Source organism: Erpetoichthys calabaricus, chromosome 12 (genome assembly GCF_900747795.2).
Source record: "Erpetoichthys calabaricus chromosome 12, fErpCal1.3, whole genome shotgun sequence".
Taxonomy (NCBI): Eukaryota; Metazoa; Chordata; class Cladistia; order Polypteriformes; family Polypteridae; genus Erpetoichthys; species Erpetoichthys calabaricus.
Window position 1 is genome coordinate 141,651,745 of NC_041405.2, and position 20,693 is coordinate 141,672,437.

The 20,693-nt window shown below is 40.7% G+C and overlaps 3 protein-coding genes across 3 annotated transcripts in view; 2 read left to right on the forward strand and 1 right to left on the reverse strand.

Annotated features, from left to right (window-relative positions):
* The window catches only part of ap3d1 (adaptor related protein complex 3 subunit delta 1), a 1,136,182-nt gene that overhangs the window by 592,148 nt on the left and 523,341 nt on the right, over positions 1-20,693 (reverse strand). The gene's annotated exons all lie outside the window — the stretch shown is intronic.
* Positions 1-20,693, forward strand: part of theg (theg spermatid protein) — a 455,045-nt gene that overhangs the window by 295,351 nt on the left and 139,001 nt on the right. The gene's annotated exons all lie outside the window — the stretch shown is intronic.
* Positions 7,240-20,693, forward strand: part of si:ch211-129c21.1 (uncharacterized protein LOC563087 homolog) — a 74,788-nt gene continuing 61,334 nt past the window's right edge. Inside the window, exon 1 of the mRNA XM_028816415.2 lies at positions 7,240-7,556. The gene's annotated coding sequence lies outside the window, so the exon portion shown is untranslated. The remainder of the gene's footprint in view (positions 7,557-20,693) is intronic.

Below are 20,693 nucleotides of genomic sequence, written 5' to 3' on the forward strand. Positions count from 1 at the left end.
ATAAAATAGGTCCCTGATGTTAAGTCACTATTTTAGGACAAAAATGATAACAGAAATATGAAACATACTTATATACCTAATCTTAATTATTGTGAAACAACCAAGTGGCGTCCACTTTCTGAACAAGAGCCTGTTTCTTCAGTTTATTTTGGCCAATTTTGAAACAAGAACTGAACTTTAGTAATGTCGGGACCTTACAACCCAAGTGAACAGGATAACAGGTTTCAGCAGTGCTAATGAAATTACAAAGGTCGCTCTAGTAACCAATTAGCATTTAAAATGACTAATTAAGGATAAGCTAAGGGAGTTGGCCGTCGGTAGGTTGATGGAATGGCTATTGAAATTAGGGATTTGTAGTCATAGGTAAATAATGAATTAAAAATCATTCATTTGAAGCAGTAATAACCATTAGCAACTCTAGCAATGACTTGGATGTATTTTAAAATCAATTTAATAACATCTTGAGAATAAAAGGTATCAATTTCTATCAAAAATCTGGAGATTTGTGGGTGTGTCCAAACTTCTGACTGGTATTGAAGCACGAGACCGAATCAATGAGCCTTAAGCCGCTGTGTAACTGGGATAAAGAACTGTATTCTTGAAACTTCTCATCTCTCTTTTCATATCACTAAGGACGGTAGTATTGCTGTACAATAAATCTGCTAATTCTAAGCAGCCTTTCTTTTTCTGACTGGCCTTGTGCCACCTAAAAAATGTTGTTGTAATTTGCACATATTACTGCCAGTTCAGCATGCAAAGGTCAATATATGGTCAACATACAGGCACAATCTAATCCAGTACTTGCTATAAAACAATTCTCCCTCTTACTGTCCTCAGTATGCCCAACCACCACACATTGCAACAATGAATAAAATAAATACACACTACACTCTATAACACTAAAGATGCTGCTTTTTATTTCAAATACTTCTTTGCAGTGCTCTCCATTAGTCTGAAAATTTTTCAAAACCTGCTTTCAGTCAATGTGTGCATCATCTTGCAGGGTACTTGCACCAACAAGACAGCTGAGACACGCCAAGCCTGTCATTCTGCTTTTGTTGCTTGTAAATCACTTTGCTGATTTACCAGGGTTGGCCACCAAAAGAGCATGGTCTCTAGTTAAACACTGCAGGAAAGCAGCAGTCCACAAAGAATGTCAAAATGTCTTAATTGTTAACTTGTTCCCTTGCATGAAGTTTATATTTTAATGAGTCCTCATTATGTACATTTTTTAAAAATGGGATCAGCGTTTTGTAGCAGGGGGCCAGACCTATATATGGCAGAGAAAACACACTGAAAAAGCTTTTGTAGAGGACTTGGTCCTAATTAGGACAGCAGGGGTTGGGTTCTAACCACTTTGGGTATGTAAAAAATCCTGTCACTGTTTATAATGAGATTTTTAAGCAAACAAATTGCACAATAAAGTAAGACCAACACTTCTAGGTATACCATTCCACAGAGAACAAAAATCAGTTTTCAAAGCAAACTTGTTCCACTAAACCTGTAAATGGCCTTAGCTGATCTTGTGCAATAAAGCAATAATGTAACTCGGACATTTTTTTTTTTGGTATAGCACCTTTTACATTGAAAAGTATAGCAAAATATTTTACAAAGCAAAAAAGAAAAAAGAATAGAATGAATTAATAGTAACAACAGCCACAGGGAGGGCTGGTTCCGGAGATTAGGATCTGCTCAAAAGTCTGGAACTCGTCAGAGGATTTAGCAATTTGTTCTCTGAAAAGAGAGTTGAACTGGCTTGGCAATGCATCTAAGTCTCGCCATTGCTTTATGATTTGAAACTATATTGCTGAAGGAGATACACAAACACTTGAAGGGAGGACGATATGATACACGGGGAACCATAAAACTGAAAAAGCATTTATAGAGAGATGTGCAACAAACATCAATAAAGAAAGCTCTCCTCTAAACGATACTGTGCTGCATGAAAGGAAACTGTGGTCAAAAATGACAGTGGTGTTTCTACAATAAGACACAATGTGCTGAAGGTAGGCACTCTGCATAAAAGCCGTTTGCTGCACCATTGAGAGAGGTTATGTGGTTATGTTTAAGTGCACAGGGCTGTGCAGCAATTAATTGTGGTGTTCTGTTTAGGGAGATTACATCTAATTTCAAATGATTTATTTACAAAGACACTGCAAAAATGCTGCAAAATATCAATTACATAATCATTTAAATCCATCCATCCATCCATCTTCCAACCCACTGAATCCGAACACAGGGTCACGGGGGTCTGCTAGAGCCAATCCCAGCCAACACAGGGCACAAGGCAGGAAACAATCCTGGGCAGGGTGCCAACCCACCGCAGATCATTTAAATCAAAATATTCTATTTATAAAATACCTTTAAACATGAAAGATGTCTCTGCAGAGATTGGTAGGGTAGGATTTACTTTATTGTCATTCAGACCATACAACAAGGAGTGCACAGATGAACGAAACTGTGTTTCTCCAGGCTCAATGTACGAACACAAACATAACGACAAGTGCATGTTATACAACAGACAGACATACAGTAATAGACGACATAGACAGAATACATGTACAATCCAAAAGACAATCTGGTAAATAGTGTTCACGTGACCAAAAACATTAACATAATGCCCAGACATTACAACATTTTAGGAGATGTGAGTTTCCGAATATATGTGTTCAAAGAGTCTGTGTGTGTGTTCTGGAATTTAACAGGCCCAATAGGTCAGCATGTTGTTTGTTGTTGGTGGGAGCTGAGTAGTCTGATAGCCTGTGGGAAGAAACTTCTACAGAGTCTGGCAGTCCTGCACCGCATACTGCAGTAGTGTTTGCCAGAGGGCAAAAGTTTGAACAGTCCATGGGCTGGGCGGTTGGGGTCTCTGACTACCTTAGAAGGCTCTCCTAAGGCAGTGTGACAAGTACAGATCATGCAAAGACTGGAGGGTAGTTGGGATGAGTTCTTCTGCCATCTTTACCACTCTCTGGAGGGTCTTCTGATCTGAAACAGTGTGGTTACCACACCAGTCTGTGAGACTGATGCTCTCTATAGTAGAAATGTTGTGAGGAAAGGTTCGGGGCTTACTCTCCTCATCCGTTACAGACAGTGAAGGCACTGCTGTGCTTTCTTGACAAGGGAGGTGGTGTTTGTATTCCATGTCAGGTCATCCGTGATGTGCACCCCCAAGAACTTGGTGCTTCCTTCTGACTCCACAGTGATGCCATGGATTATAAGTGGAGTAGGTGCCATATGTTTCCTCCTGAAGTCATCAATGATGGAGCTTTAAAAAAGTGTTGTTGTTTAGACATAAACATACTACCACAAAGTGAAAACAAATTATTGTATTAATCTGAAACACTAATTCTTTCCTTTTCTTCCTTGTAAGAAAGCTGTTTTCCATGATATCTCTCTTGTTGTTAGTTTTTTACATGTTGAAATATATTTGATATATTATAGAAATAATATCATGGCATAGTTTTCAAATGTTCCTTGATATTTTGTCCTTAAGTAAATGTAATCAGTAAAAGATTTTTGTTAGTCTGAAATATCGAAACATCCATTATCAAACCTGCCCAGCCCAGTTTTGGTACAAGGGCAGAATCTGGACAGGGTGTGGACTAACTAACAAGGTGACAATCCATTACAAAGCCAGTTTATGCAAACACCCATACATGGCGGCTTTAGAATCTTGCAGTTAACCTTAAAAAGATGTTTTTGGGAGCTAGAAAGAAAACTGGAGCACCCAGAGGAAACCCATGCAATAGGTACAAGCTTAGACCAACAATTGAATCCAAGTCTCTGGAGCAGCGAGACAGCAAAAACACACACTGCACCACCGTGCCATCAAATTACTAAATGTGCCGCATAAGGTGTATGGATGGATGACCTGAGTTAAAAGTGTTCTTCAAATGGGGGGGGAGGGGGTATGTGTGCCTGTCCCTAAGTGACAGTTACATTGCAGTATTTTAAGTAAAGAACTCAAACAGGAACTTCCAACTGGAACTAAAAGGTGTGTTCTTTTAACTTGATAAGCTTGGCAGCTTTCACACAAACGAGACATGACCCATTGTCACCATCTATATGTACAGAATTACATCTGTTCCGCAAGCCACATTCCTACAGGAGTTGCCAAAAATGGTCAGAGGGTTTGCTAGTTTGCCCGCCTTTTACAATGCAAGTCTGCTAAGAGCCCGAACCCTGCCAGCAAAATTGGGCCAAAGACAGGAAGCACATTCTAGTCATGCTGATTCATCACAGAGTCACTTAACAGGCAGTCCTCCTTATACTAACCAAATCTGGAGTTATCATTCTAAACTGACGTGCATGTCTTTGTTTAATTAATCACACACACCATGAACCACTGGACTTTAGAGCCATCAACTATCATGTTTTCATCAAATCTTTACTTACATTAGTACAGTATGTTAACAAGCAAAAAAAAAAAACACCCTACTGTCAACTTTAATGGCAGTGTGGCATAGAGTCTATGGTGGAATTCACTATAAAAAAAAAAAAAAAATTATGTAAAATAAAGCTTGTTTAGGACATGCAGGGACATTCACATTCTAGTCTGCATCCTCTGAACTAAAGATGAAAAGATTGGATGCGTGTAATTCCTCCTGTATCAGACATTTGACAGCCTGAGTTGGATGCCACAACACTGATGTCATTCCGAAAATAAGCAAATCGGAAATCTTTTTTTTTTTTTTTTTTATGAAAAAGCAAACACCATAAGTTCAAACCTTTATTTTTGTATCAATAAAAGTGTCTGTTTTTTTATTTCTCTTTGGTATGATGGATTATCCAAAGGAATAGTATGGCCATTTTGACTGTTTTGAGAGTCACAAAAAGGTCACAAATTTGTCAAAAACATGGCGGTTAGTCCAGCCTAGCACATCAGTTCTTTTCTATCCATTGTACAAAAAACTGTGATTTGAAAATCCTCACAGTACTACTATGAACTGCACTATTTGAAAGCTTATTCTATGTAATTAAACTTCTTCAACTATAAAACCTTCCAACCATGGCAGCACAAACAGCTGTTAGCTTTACAGTCTGGGAGGTGGCACTACAACATCAAAGCCTTGACCAACAGGTATAGAAACAATTTTTAACCCCAAACTGTGAATGTTCTGAAGAGCCTGGCCTAAGGTCGGCTCATGGAGTGGGGGAAAGAGTGTCTTAGGGCTTGCCTCTGACCCCACTGAGCAGAGAAAGGCGGGTGGCTGTGTGGTACGTATGAGCGGTCAAAGGACTGAAGTAGCTGGGAGTGCATGGAGCTGCAGAACATCTGAATGCTGTGCTGGACGCGGCTGCTGAAGAAGTCCAAGGTACTTTTCAGGACCACTAACCAGCAGTCTGTGTAAAGTGTCAAACTCCATTCCTCTATCTCTCACACCCAACCCACCCTGGGTCAATACAATGTGTAGAGCAAAATTTTCATACATTGCTGCTAGAATTGTTTTTCTAATCTCAATAATTTTTCTTATTGTTTACATTCTTGTTAATTTGCACAAAAAGAATTCCAATGTCTATATGTCCTGTGATGGACTGACACTCATGAAAATTGGTTCCTGCTTTCCACGCACTGCTTCCAGGATACTCACCAGGTTTCCTCTAACCCTTAACTGAGGTAAGCATGTTAGAAAATGGATGGACAGACATGGCAATAAAATCAAATTTGTCCCTGCAAGACTACTGAAGCACGTTCTATGGGCTAATGGCCACTGCAGTGGTTGAGCAAACTAAACCAGCAGAACCCAGAAATGCAATCCATAGTTATTACACATACACTGGCTTCGGAAAGTATTCAGACCCCTCAATATTTGGCACTTTATCATCACTCCATACTCATTAATTCATAATGACAAAGTGAAAACATGCTTTCAGAAAGGTCTGCAAATGTATTTAAAATCTAAAAATCTAATTATGACTGAAATCTCTCATTTACTGTATATAAGTATTCCCAGTCGTAATTCAGTGCTTTGGAGAAGCCCCTTTGCCAGCGATTCCAGCTTTGAGTCTTTGTTGGCTAAGTCTCTACAAGCTTTGCACACCTGAATTTGGGCAGTTGATCCCATTCTTCCTGGCAGATCCTCTTAAGCTCCATTAGATTGGATGGCAAGTGTCTGTAAACTGCCATCTTGCAAGTTTCTATGCAGCTGTTCTGTAAGGTTTAAGATTGGCCTTTGGCTGGGCTATCAAGGACAGTACCTAAAGGCACTACAGCATTGTCATGGCTGTATGCTTCGACTCATTATCAAGCTGAAAAGTGAACCATCCCTCAATTCTGAGGTTGTGTGCTCTCTGGAGAAACTATTCTGCAGGGACCTCTCTGTATTTGACTGCATTTATCCTTCCCTCAATCCTGACCAATCTCTCTATCCCTGCTACTGAGAAGCACCACCACAGCATGATGCCAACACCACCTTACGTTACTGTGGGAATGATATTAGGGAGCTGATGAGTATTGTGTTGTCTTCAGCAAAGAATGTGGAGTTCCGCCCAAACACTTCATTTTTGTCTCATCAGACAACAGAAAGTTTTTCCTTTAATGTGTCATATACGGTACTTGTCATACTTTCTGAATTCACTAGGGAAACAAATCATCACTAGTCACACTATTTGCCACCACAAAGTTCACACAAAAACGCCTGATCCTATCCCACTTCAAAGAACAAAGCAGCTAAGATCAGGCAAAGATATTTCTGATAAATGCTTAACACTCAGTTTTCAAAATTTCAAATAAGCATTATGCCAGCATGGTAGTCAAGAGTAATAATTACCTAGGGTCCATTGGGGGGAAAAGCCTGTAATGAAAAGTTTGTTTTCGAGAGATAGAGAACAATGATGTATGGGGCAAAGAGTTCTGTGTTACACCCCTGCCCACCCCTTTGAGTAGTCCAGGATTACAGACTTCTTTTTGGAATCATCTGTTGTTCACAGTACAACCCGCTAAATCCAGTTCAGGCTGGGAAGGACCAAAGCTTACCTGAGCACCCCACCAAATGGTAATATTCACTCCCTTTGGAATTGTCACGTGTCTGTAGGAAGTTAAGAGAAAACGAATAAAATTACTCCGTGTAAAGTTCACGCGCACGTCGGGGCAAATGGGCCATGCTGGTACAGGAAGTCAGGATTTTGAAACTGTGAATCAGCAGCGCTAACCATTACGCCACCCATTTTCAAATCCCCAATAATTGCATCTTGAGACTGAGTGTAAGGCTGGTACATGCCTGGCACGGTGTGCAAGTCTAATATCATCCATACTTAGTCATACTAGGACAGTTTATAGTCATGGGATTGAGATTTAGAAAAAGAAAAAAAAGAAAAACTCCCGTGCACAAGTCTACCAACAGACAACTGCCGCTTCCTGCACCTGCCCCGAAAAGGCGGACACCTCCTCGTCATGTGACACGCCTCGCGCGCTCGCGGCACAGGTGACGCTCCTGCCTTTACTAGTTGAGCGTGCCCGCCTGTAAACTGGCTGTGTGCGGATACGCCGCTCGGTTGGATTACTTTTTTTCTCCCATCCTGCAAGTGAAGCAGATCCGAAGAACACCGTAAAGGTGAGCGTGTGCGTCGGTAGAATCCGTTTAAGGAGGCGGAATGGGGGCGGGCAGTGAACTGAGTTGCCGGGGATTGTTCAGGAGTTTTTACAGAGCACGCAAGAAGTGTGTCTAGAGTTTAAAAATGCAACTTGTTTCTAAGCTTCACTCAACTATATGTACCTGTTTCTTAGTTTGGTTACCAGGGGGCGACCCTAGCATTTTTGTTGCCTTAGGCGAAGCTGTAAATGGCGCCTTCCGCTGCCAGTCACAGCACCCTTTCCGTGACACAAGAGCTTAATAAATGTAGGGTCGTTACTCTTTGGCCCTTTAAGTTATTGTTACCTATATAATGTTTTGTTTGTAAGATTATGATTGTGAACGTTAAGGTGACATTCATGTATGCATTTGTAACGGTAGCTAAATAGCCTTCCAATTACAGTCATCCCGTTTTATTTAGTTAGTTAGTTTAGACTCTAAAGGGCTAAAAACCCAGGAGTGTTTTATTAAATCAAATTTTAATAGAAAACGGGACCACTGCAGAGCCGTGAGGTATCATCAAACTTTTTTTTTATAATTAAACTTAACAAAACACCTCAGGGCTTTAAATTCTCACAATCTAAAATAACCAAACAATTGTAAATAAATAAATCTGGGTGGCTGTATTTGGCAGGCTACTTAACTTCCGTTACACATTTATTGTAGACTTTTTAAGTATATGTTTGTTTTAATGAATTTCGCAGGTTTTGCTATATAACGCCACAAAAAACTAGCAGTTTACTACCAGATATCAGGTAACAAGATAAGCAGGTAGGAAAACAGAAGGATGGATGGAAGGAATGAATGGAATTTTGACTTTTAGCTTTTTAAACTGAGTCTATTTTATTTTCAAAACGTTTAAAAAAATAAAAGAATATACCTGTACTAATAACAGTCATTAGGTACATTGCTTGATGCAAATTTAATTTCACAAAACAATGCCAGTTTTAAAAAGGTACATGTTCAAATAAATGTATTTTCAATTATAAAAATACAATTTGCTGAAATTCGAAACTGCCTTTTTCTTGACTTCATCCTTAGAACATTATAACAACTACCATGAGAACAGACCATTAAGCTCAACAGTGTTTGTCAATCCAATCCACCTAATTTCTCCAAAATAACATCAAGTCGGGATTTAAGGTCCCTAAATTCCTGCTCTCTTCCCCACTAATTAGTCGTTTATTCAATGTGTCTGTAGTTCTCTGTGTGAAGATCTTTGCAAACTTACAAACTGTTCCTTTAGGACTAGGGTGTTGTACCATGTTAGCCATTATGAACGTAATGGGAAGTCAAGCAAAATGACCCCTTTTATTGGCTAACCTAAAAAGATTACAATATGCAAGCTTTCGAGGCAACTCAGGCCCCTTCTTCAGGCAAGATGTAATCAATCTAATCAACGATTACTTACACTCCTCTAAATTGTGTTCTTTTGACTTTATTAAGGCAAATTCTTTACAGTTTGGTGTGCAACCATTTTGGGTGCATTGAGTATTATTCCACAAAAATACTACAAAGTCAGCATAAGGATATGTGCCTGGTTGGCAAACTATCAGATAATTCTAATATAATGTGGCATTTAGATATTGTTGTACACCTGTCAACAGCCCAGTTTGTGCACCAGAGAAACAAAACCCACAAAATTATACCAGTAGTACTAGCGCTGCTGGCACACTGCATGTTTTTGGCAGAATCAGATTTTTCCTTCAGCATGAATCAGCAGGAACTAGAGTTTGTCAGATCAGGTGGGTTTATCAGCGTTCCCACGTTTAGATCTTTGTTCACAGAATTGTAAATGTCTCTTCGGCTGCCACACCACATTCATGACAAGTTACAGCAAGTTGTTCCTTCTGATATGCCTCTTTCAGCACCAATGTTATACTCTGCTATTTTGTTGACAAAATGTAACACTTTTGTTACTAAATTCTGCACACTTCTATGATAAAGAGAGAAAGCCAATGCAAAAGTGCTACTCCACAGACAATATTTCATCTGTGTTTGATGTTTACATTCATGTCACTTTCATAGCAACTTAAATCTTTAGTTTTTCCTATTCATCCTGTGAATTGTACTTCGCAGTATACATGCTGTTACTGTCTGAGCAGTCATTTGCATGGGAAATGCACGCACACATAAAACTTTGGCAACTCTATATAAACTATATTATACTTGGCCCGCTAGATTTTTTGCAGATATTTGTGTATTTTGCTGCTCTTCCTGTTTTTCAGAGTGATTAATTTATTTTTGTTTTTCAAAGTTGTATATGCTAGATTTATTTCTGTGTGTAGATATGAGTTGCTCACAACCCAGTATTTGTGACAGCACAGAAAGAAGTCTTCCTCATCCTTCACGTTTCACTGGTGATATACTATATCTTCCGTACTTTTTCATGTTTAATGATATCACATGATGTCTGATGCCAAGTCATGCTACCACAGAATCTTTTTCTGTTTCTGTCTGTCTAGTTTAGTCATTTATTATATACCAGTAACTGCGCACTGCATGATAACGTGCAGTGAATTCATTTGACTTGAGCATTAGTAGTTTTTGTCCTCTTTCTCTGTACGTTTAGCATTCATTTGCTCAAAGGTTGATGCGCTTGCTGCTTCCTGAGCATCTCTTCTTTTCTCCACTCTAGCGGCCCACTTCTCTTTTTTTGTCGGCATCTTTTCACGTTAAAAGTGATTAAGTCAGTGTTTGTGTTGCAATTACTTAGTACATTTTCTTTAATTTTTCACTTAAGTCTTCAATCTGCCTCAAAAATGATTTAAGATATGAAAAGGTAGGGGAAGTGACGGCGAAGGTGGTAGGGATGAGAATGGCACCCATACGCATGTGCTGCATGGCCGCCCTGCTGGCCGCTGCCGAGAATTGATTCTACAATAAAATAAAATATAAAGAAGAAGAACCTTGGAGGTCAATCATCACCTTGAAAGCGGACCGTAGAAGTCACGTAGTATATGTGTACTAAATTTCAGGTCAATAGGTCAAATGGTTTGCGAGCTACAGGTGAATTAAAATCCTAGACAGACAAACGAACAGCCATGGTATTATATATAAAGATTAACCAGTTACTGTGCTTATTGTTGCATTAGGCAAAATATTTTTTCCTGGTTATACCTAAGCAGTGACTCTTGTGTTAATGACCGGTGTTCCCTTTTTGCCCAGTTCATTTCAGCTCAGCATGAAGTACAACTATTTAATAGATGTACCCATTATTTTAGGTCAGTCTTATTTAATTTTCTAATGCAGAACAGGTTGCCTCATTACCCCTTCTCCCTGGTCATAAAACATTAAAGAGCTTGCCACCACAGTAGTTCATAGGCCCAGAAGGTGCCCATTTGACCCATTTTTACATATGATATGATTGTAACAATTACTAGGGCCAGTCTCGACACACCCATTATTGTTTAATCCATGGCTTGGTTTCTTTGCTTCGTGCCCTCTCCCACATTAACCTGTCATCTATGGGGGGTGGCGAAAAAGCTTTAGATTCGTCAAAAAGTTTGATTGCTGGTCTTTTATGGATTGCGACATTTTAGGATCCCCGATACCAAAAACCTGAATATCTCAATGGTGAGTGTATGTCTGTGTGTCACAGCTTCTGAAGGATGGTCTAGAGCTAAAATGGTTGGACAGAAAAATACCAAACTTGAAACTTAAGCCTGTTATGAGATGACGATGTGCTGATTAGTTTTTGAGCCAAATCATGCAAGAGAAAGAGGCACACTAGAGGAACCCTCAAATACCATAATTGTGCAGTTAATTATGAATTCTTTTCATCAATTGCTATCTTAATGACCTATTTTATGATCAGAAAGATCAGCATCAGAGTGGTAAATAATTACTGAAATGTTATAGAATAGTTTGGGTAATTTGGTTGCTAAGGCGCAAAGCCTACTAATGTTCACTTCCAAATTTCTTTTAAGTCGGATAGATTTGATAGATTTTTTTCTTTAACTTTAAACTGCTCATTAAATTCACTAAAAAATAATCAGTTTATCATACTAATAGGCTAAAATATGACAGACTTTGCAGCTTCACAAAAATGATTATTAAAGAGCAACAATTAAATTTCCTCAGTGTTATTTTCCCCATACTGCCAAGAGGTGGGACTAAAGAATTGTATTTTATATTTAGTCTTAAAGATAAGAAATAAGCAAGTTGCTAAAGGACCATCCAGTAGGTTGATCAAATTCATACAATATACTTAAACTGGAAGTAAAACATTTTATTCCTTTTATGTGTTCAGTGTAACCTGTGACTTAATTTTAAAATACTAATATACATATATATATATGAGAAAGGTATGATTAAGCTATTTTTTACAAACACTTTTGCAGTCTCTGCAACAATGAGTTTTTTATAGAATATGCCTGATGCTGATTTTCTTAAGTAATGGGGCCAGGGCAAAGCGGAAACATTTCAAGTCATTTTTTTTTTTTGCAGAAGCAGCCGGTTTAAATAGTTTGTGCTATCAGAACAATCTCATGACAAGTGATATAATGTGCTCATACATCAATAATTTCCTCTTTATTAAAGAGCCCAGTGTTGCCAGATACATCACAGAACAAGTATCTGTCTTAGAAATCAACTAGACAGAATGAAAGTATGTCAGTTAGGAAAACCTGACCTGTGATTTAGTGCAGAAATCAGAATGATTTAAGAGTTAACAGTTCCGTGGTCTAATTACCAGTAAAATAATTGCTTTCTGACAATTTCTAGGTTTTGCAGAAGTTTGGAGGAGCTCTAAACACTACACATTAGCCTATTTTATATTAAAAATGAATTAATTTAAATAGAGTATAACCCTTTACCCATTGGGTATGTGAATTTCCCATTGGGATTAATAAAGTATCTATCTATCTATCTATCTTTACTGTAAGAAAACCAAAAAAAAAAAAAAATGTTTTTGGAGGAACTGGCCATGAATGTTATTTTCAAGCATTGCATGGTCAAAAATAGCTTGAAAACAGCCGGGAGATGGAGGGTAAAGATATCCATCTTAAAGGGATGCTTATGAATAAGCTTGACAAATGTTACAGATGGTTTGAAATACTTTAGCAACCCACATAAAGTGTTTCTAATAAGGATTGAAAGGTTCTTTTTTGTGTTATTTTTGTTTGAAGAGAAACCCAAACAGACCCCACATAATACAGAGGAGAACAGCCCATAAAAAAACAAAATTCATACCCATTCCCCTCCTTCAACAGGTTCAAAAATAGCCTAGTTAGTGTTGAGCTTGCACATTCTAGCAACTACAAATGCAGAGTGATAAAAAATGAGAATAATCATTGGTTCCATCCATTTTGTTCACCTGCATATCCAGTTCAGGGGTACAGTGGCCAGTGTCTGTTCCAGTAGCACTGGGTTGAGAACCAACCTTGGACAGGGCATCAGTCTATTTCGTGGTGCATTTGCAGCTGTTCAGTTTGTCTCCCCAGACCATGTATTTGATCACAGATATAAGCTAGAAATTAACAAAAAAATATTTCTTTGAAACCTCGCAGCACTTGGATTGCAGAATATCTGCTGTATGGACTTTACCTGAATAATGTGAGACTGAATCCTATGAAAAACTATCGTGTCTGGCACATACTACCAAATAAGGCAGTATTGTTAAAGAGAATAATGTTGCGGACCACCTATATTAATGCAGAATAATTAGGTGGTAAATCCCCAATGGTCCCTAGTAATGCAGTTCTACAAGAGCCCCATGCAGTATGGGTTGACCAGCCCAAACTCGAAACGTGGGACTGCTCTGCTGTGTGCCCATCACCTTCAGGAGGAGAAGGGGCAGAGTGCAATGTGACCTGGTTGGCAGTCAAAGGTAGAGAGGTCTTAGCGTCAGTTTGTGTGAGTCGGTTGTAGTACACCAAGTACAGGGTTTGTTGGGTGAGGCGGAGCATTACCAACTAGATATTGTTGGGTTTACATCCACCCATTTGCTTAGTTCTGGAATCAAACCCCTCAAAAGAGGCTGGACTCTTCTTTACTCAGAAGTTGCCCAGGGGGAAAGGCATTGGGTGGGAATGGGCTTCTAATTGAGACCCAGTCTGGTCGATGCCATGTTGGAGTTTTTCCTGGAGAGCAACAGGGTTGTCTCTGTGCAGCTGAAGGTGGCAGAGGGGAGAACTCCGATTGCCATATGTGCTTATGCACTGAATAGTACCAGGCTAACTTGGAGTTCCTGGAGGGGATCCTGGAAAGGTTCCCAGATAGGGACTCCACTGCTCTGCTGGGCATGTTCAGTGTCCATGTATGCAGTGAGGGAGATGCCTAGAGAGGCATGAATGGGAGAAATGGCATGCCTGATCTAAACCTGAGTATTGTTTTGTTATCAGATTTTTCTGCTAGACAGAGTTTGACCTTAGCAAACAAAAGGTGGCTAACCAGAGGTGAGAGATGCTAGCAGACTGAAGAAGGAGGCCTTCCATGTTAGGTACCTGAGAACCTTAGGCCAAAGATCAATGATTGATTTTATAATCATATTATAAGATTTATAGCTGTATGTTCTGCGCACTCTGGAGAAGAGAGGGACAGAGCTGTCAACTCACCACAATCTGGTGGAGGTGCCTGATCAGACCTGAAAAGCCCAAGAGAGTAGTGAGGGTGGACTGCAAATGTCTGAGGAAAGCCGCTGTCCAGAAGACTTAACTTGCAACTCAGAGAGAGCTTTTCCCACATTCTGGGGAGGCTGGAGATGTAGTCCAAATTGACCTTGTCCAAAGCCTCCATTGTGGAAGCAGCTGCCAAAAGCTGCAGCCTGAAGGCTGTAGGTGCCTGTCAAAGTGGCAACCCTAGGATCCAATGATGGACACCAGAAGTGAGAGGTGTCATCAGATTGAAGGAGGCCTTCCATGTATGGTTAGCACAAGAGACTCCAGAAGCAGCAGAGGAGGACCAACAGGGAAAAAGGACTTTGTCCTTGGTGGTAAGGACTGGGGCCCCTAATGAGGGCTATTCAGTCCCTATATAAACACGGTGAGAGCTGTGTCTGCACACTCGTGGGGGGAACATTAGCAAATATCTGTGTGTGTGGGACTCCCCTAGGGCAGTGGTCCCCAACATTTTTGACAGCAAGGACCACTTTATTAGATGCAAATTTTTCCACGGACCGGTTGGTTGGGGGGGGGTTGGGGGCAGTTTTATACACAATTTACATAACATTTCTATTATTATTAAAGTTATTAAGCAGTTCGCATACGTTTGCAATCTGAGGTTTTTCTTCTTTTTTTGCATATAACAAAGACATATGCTTTACATTTGCCAATCCAACAGATTGCACATCACAAACATTAACACTGCAATCTTTTTTTCATGTCTGCCGTTTCTATAGGAGGGTGACAATGAGTTAAATTCCAATGGATGTTTTTCAAATGTTGACAAGCAATAAGCAAAAGGAATCAATGAAAACCACAGACAACAAAAACAGCAAAAAAAAAAAAACAGTACGAGGAAAGTTCGAAGAAAGAGATTTTTTTACAATGTTTCTGAGCTGCGACCACAGATCTAACTGCTCTGTGGATGATTCGTTCAAGCATTTCAAGGTCACTTCGTTGTAATGAAAGCATCTGTTGAATGTACTTCGTAGTAACGTGATTTCTATAGACTCATGTCATATGGGGAAACTGTCAGGACCATAAAAGTACTTTGTTGTAATACTCTCTCACCTCGGTCTCTCTCCTCTCTCTGCACCGCTGCAAAGCCCCGCCCGCCAAGCGTTCTGAAAAGTCTGAGTGAGTCGCCGTTGCCGGCAGTTCTCTCGCGGCCCGGCTGTCAGACGGCTGCGGACCGGTAGTGGGCCGCGGACCGGGGGTTGGGGACCCCTGCCCTAGGGCTATGCTTTGTCTCCTATGCTATGCAGTTTGCTATTTTTCATGGACAGGATATCAAGGTGCAGCCTTGTTTTTGGGGGGAGGTGTCCAGTACATTGTCATTGGAGGTGTGTCTCTACTTTTTACAGACAACATGGTCCCGTTGGCTTCAACAAGCTGTGAACTCCAGCATGCATTGAACAATTTGTGTCTGAGTGCAAAACGGCAGGCTTGAGGTTCAGCTCTTCCAAATGCGAGCTCCTGGTCCTCATTAAGTAAAAGGTGGACTGTTGTCTCCCAGGTGGAGGTGACAATACCGCAAGTGGGGAGTTTAAGTATCTTGGGTCTTATTCGGAAATGAAGGAAAAAGGGATGATGAGATTAACAGACTTATTGGTGTGGCAAACACTGTTATGTGGTCGCTATACTGATATGTAGTGATGAAGAAGGAGCTGAACCAGATGGCAAAGCTCTTGATTTACCAGTCAATCTCTATCCCTACCCTCACCTATGGATACAGACCGAAAGGATCTCTGGTGTAAGCGCCCTAAATGAGTTTTCCCTGCTGGGCTCCCCATTAGAGAGAGGGTGAGAAGCACAAACATCCAGGAGAGGCTGGGAGAAGAGGTTCTGACCCTCCGCATTGAGAGGAGCCTATTGAGGTGATTCAGGCATCTAATACCGATGCCTCCTGGTCAGCTCCCCATGAAGTCTTTATGGGGAGACCCGTGGAAAGACACAGGGCTCACTGGAAGGATTTCTGCCTGATGGCCTGATAATGCCTCGGGATCACAGAGCATGGAAAGTTTGACTGGGGAAAGGAACACATGGGCGTCACTGCTAATTGTGTTGCCCCCACGACCCAGTTCTGGATAAGCAGTGGAAAATGAGTGAATGATAATTTTACAAAAAATACTAACATATGTTATTGCACGATGCATTGTTCTCATGTATGTTTTCACATGTGCATTTTTGCCCATAGCATTCCAGTTCATAAATCCTAACCTGAAAACTCTCCTTAACTGAATTATTTCACTTGCCATGTGAATTTCTGAGGATACAACTTGAGGTGTCTCACCTTCCCACTTTATGTTCATGTGAATTTCTTGTTGCCATTTTTGGAGAACCTGATACCTTCCAATACCACAGTAATAACAGAAATCCCATTCAGTGGCTTTTTATTAAAGTACCTCCATTTATTGAAGTGAACAATATTGTGCCTTTTTGCCTTGTGCTCTTCCCCACCATAACCTATAGTCTATGAGGGAGGAGCGAAAAGTTTAGATTCGTCAAAAATTTCGATCTCTGGTTTTCAACGAATCTCAGTGTTTTAGGGTCCCCGATACTGAAAACATTGATATCTCGAGTGTCTGTGTGTCAGTTTCATGAGGACGGTCTAGAGCTAAAACAGCAGGACAGAAAAATACCAAACTCGAAACTTAAGCCTGTTATGAGATGATGATGTGCTGATTAGTTTTTGAGCCAAATCGTGCAAGAGAAAGAGGCACTCTAGAGGAACCCTCAAATACCATAATTCTGCAATTAATTATGAATTCTTCTTCGCAATTGCTATCATAATTACCTATTTTATGATGAGAAAGATCAGCATCAGAGTGGTAAATAATTGCTGAAATGTTATAGAATAGTTTGGGTAACTTGGTTTCAAAGGCGCAAAGCCTACTGACGCTCACGTCCAAATTTTTCTGTAATACAATGTAAAATATTTGCTGTAAAGATTAAAAGTAACAACAGCTTTAAAATGCTAGTATATTCATCAAGTAGTTACCCAACTATCATTTAAGCAAACAAGCATTGGCATTCATAAATATCAAAATACGATGCAGGGCTTGAATTTTAATGTGTGGCAGAGATGGGGATCGCCACAGTGTAACAACAAATGAGGTTTACAATCTTGAGGGGATTTATAAAGAATGATATTTCAACAACAGGATATACTGTATCTTAGTATGTGCCCATTGTAAATTTTTTCTCTTGACATTTTATGCCCATTACCTGAAAACTACTGCTTAAAATCCATACTAAATATTACAATTCAAACATTATTACATATTAACTGTTGAATTTGTGAATTCCAAGATAATTCCAGGTATTATAATTTAAGCCAACTCTTTAAAGCTGTTTTTGTTAACACATGCTTTTAAAGTCTCGGTTGTTAGTGAACCAATCGGTTAAGTTTTGTAATATTTGCGATTGTTAGATTTATATTTGTATCATTAGCTGTTTATAAAAATATTACTAAAGAGTAATATTTAACAGATCAAATTAATTGAAATTTATAAGGTCAAACTCATGGTGTTTTAATTTTCCAAATTTGTCCCTCCTTTTTTTCCACTTTTGTGCTAGCTTTAAAGCTCCTTATGTGAAATCAGATTTGTCAGTTTTACTTGGATCCTTGAGATCCTGATTTCAGAACTTCTTTATAACAGTGTAATTTCTGTTTTTTGCTGTTTTCAAAGTTTCTTGGATGAGTGATCACACTTTCTTATTGCTTTACCATTTGTAAAAATCCATCCATCCATCCATCCATTGTCTCCCGCTTATCCGAGGTCGGGTCGCGGGGGCAGCAGCTTGAGCAGAGATGCCCAGACTTCCCTCTCCCCGGCACTTCTTCTAGCTCTTCCGGGAGAATCCCAAGGCGTTCCCAGGCCAGTCGAGAGACATAGTCCCCTCCAACGTGTCCTGGGTCCTTCCCCGGGGCCTCCTTCCGGTTAGACGTGCCCGGAACACCTCACCAGGGAGGCGTCCAGGAGGCATCCTGATCAGATGCCCGAGCCACCTCATCTGACTCCTCTCGATGCGGAGGAGCAGCGGCTCTACTCTGAGTCCCTCCCGGATGACTGAGCTTCTCACCCTATCTTTAAGGGAAAGCCCAGACACCCTGCGGAGGAAACTCATTTCAGCCACTTGTATTCGCGATCTCGTTCTTTTCGGTCACTACCCATAGTTCATGACCATAGGTGAGGGTAGGAACATAGATCGACTGGTAAATTGAGAGCTTCGCCTTGCGGCTCAGCTCCTTTTTCACCACGACAGACCAATGCCACGCCCGCATTACTGCGTATGCCGCACCGATCCGCCTGTCGATCTCACGCTCCATTCTTCCCTCACTCGTGAACAAGACCGCGAGATACTTGAACTCCTCCACTTGGGGCAGGATCGCACTACCAACCCTGAGAGGGCACTCCACCCTTTTCCGGCTGAGGACCATGGTCTCGGATTTGGAGGTGCTGATTCTCATCCCAGCCGCTTCACACTCGGCTGCGAACCGATCCAGAGAGAGCTGAAGATCACGGCCTGATGAAGCAAACAGGACAACATCATCTGCAAAAAGCAGTGACCCAATCCTGAGCCCACCAAACCGGACCCCCTCAATGCCCTGGCTGCGCCTAGAAATTCTGTCCATAAAAGTTATGAACAGAATCGGTGACAAAGGGCAGCCCTGGCAGAGTCCAACTCTCACTGGAAACAGGTTCGACTTACTCCCGGCAATGCGGACCAGGCTCTGGCAACGATCGTACAGGGACCCAACAGCCCTTATCAAGGGGGCCGGTACCCCCATACTCTCGGAGTTCGCCCCACAGGATTCCCCGAGGGACACGGTCGAATGCCTTTTCCAAGTCCAGAAAACACATGTAGACTGGTTGGGCAAACTCCCATGCACCCCTCCAGGACCCTGCTAAGGGTATAGAGCTGGTCCACTGTTCCGCGACCAGGACGAAAACCACACTGTTCCTCCTGAATCCGAGGCTCGACTATCCGACGGACCCTCCTCTCCAGGACCCCTGAATAGACTTTTCCAGGGAGGCTGAGGAGTGTGATCCCTCCGTAGTTGGAACACACCCTCCGATCCCCCTTCTTAAAGAGGGGGACCACCACCCCGGTCTGCCAATCCAGAGGCACTGTCCCTGAAGTCCATGCGATGTTGCAGAGGCGTGTCAACCAAGACAGTCCTACAACATCCAGAGCCTTGAGGAACTCTGGGCGTATCTCATCCACCCCCGGGGCCCTGCCACCAAGGAGTTTTTTGACCACCTCGGTGACCTCAGTCCCAGAGATGGGGGAGCCCACCTCCGAGTCCCCAGGCTCTGCTTCCTCATTGGAAGGCATGTTATTGGGATTGAGGAGGTCTTCGAAGTACTCCCCCCACCGACCCACAACGTCCCGAGTCGAGGTCAGCAGCGCACCATCCCACCATATACAGTGTTGACACTGCACTGCTTCCCCTTCCTGAGACGCCGGATGGTGGACCAGAATCTCCTCGAAGCCGTCCGAAAGTCGTTCTCCATGGCCTCCCCAAACTCCTCCCACGCCCGAGTTTTTGCCTTGTAAAAATCCAGAATTTTGAAATTACCTGAGCTGTCATTACCTGTTTTCAATTCAGCATTACATTCTTCAGTGTTACTATTCAAAATATATGATGTGTGCTTCTTGTACTATGTTGCTTATGTCGAAATGTTATTGTCAGTTCTACATTTGAATTTAACTTGTCATAATAAGAAAAAAAGTAATCTGTTTAGAAACTGCCTTTTAAAATACAATTCTCTGTGTGTGTGTATTTTATATATACTGTAGAGAGAAAAAAGAGAGCATATAAACTTCATATATCCAGCTTTTTGTGCAAGCAAAATTCTACATGTTATTTAACAGATTATAGCAACAAAATGTAAGGAGTATCTTTTTTTGAATAAATGCATAGTGTCTAATACAAACATTTGTGGACTGGCACAGTCCTTTGACCACAACCTAGTTACTTCTGTTATCTTAAAAGTAAATTTCAACATGTAAAATACTCAAGCATATATTTATTACAAGCTGGTATTATCTTACTCATCTGAATTAAAAAATAGTTGTCTACTCATATTTCAGAAAAGCATAGGGTATAACCATGCATAATGACCATAAATAGATATCTCCCTAATTATTTCTATTATTTTTCATTTTATATCTGGTATAAGGCAAAATATTTGCCTAGTTTTTGCTTTATGATTTGTGTTCCTGCTAACCCACAGCGTGCAAACCTTGTGGAGGTACACTTTTTCTTTTCAATGCAGTGTACTGTAAACCCCCTTCACTTCTTTTGTTAATTGCTTAAGTTAATCCTATCTATTTTGTTAATATATTCAGAACAATTAGATATAAAGAGTATTCACAAGTTTGGATTGAAAGAAAAACCTTAAAGTAGTAGACTTTAAAGAAAATTGCACACAATGGCCTAGGAAATAATTGTAAGTGGTGTATACAGTTCACAAATTGTTACTGGTATTACAGCCAGATTTAAATT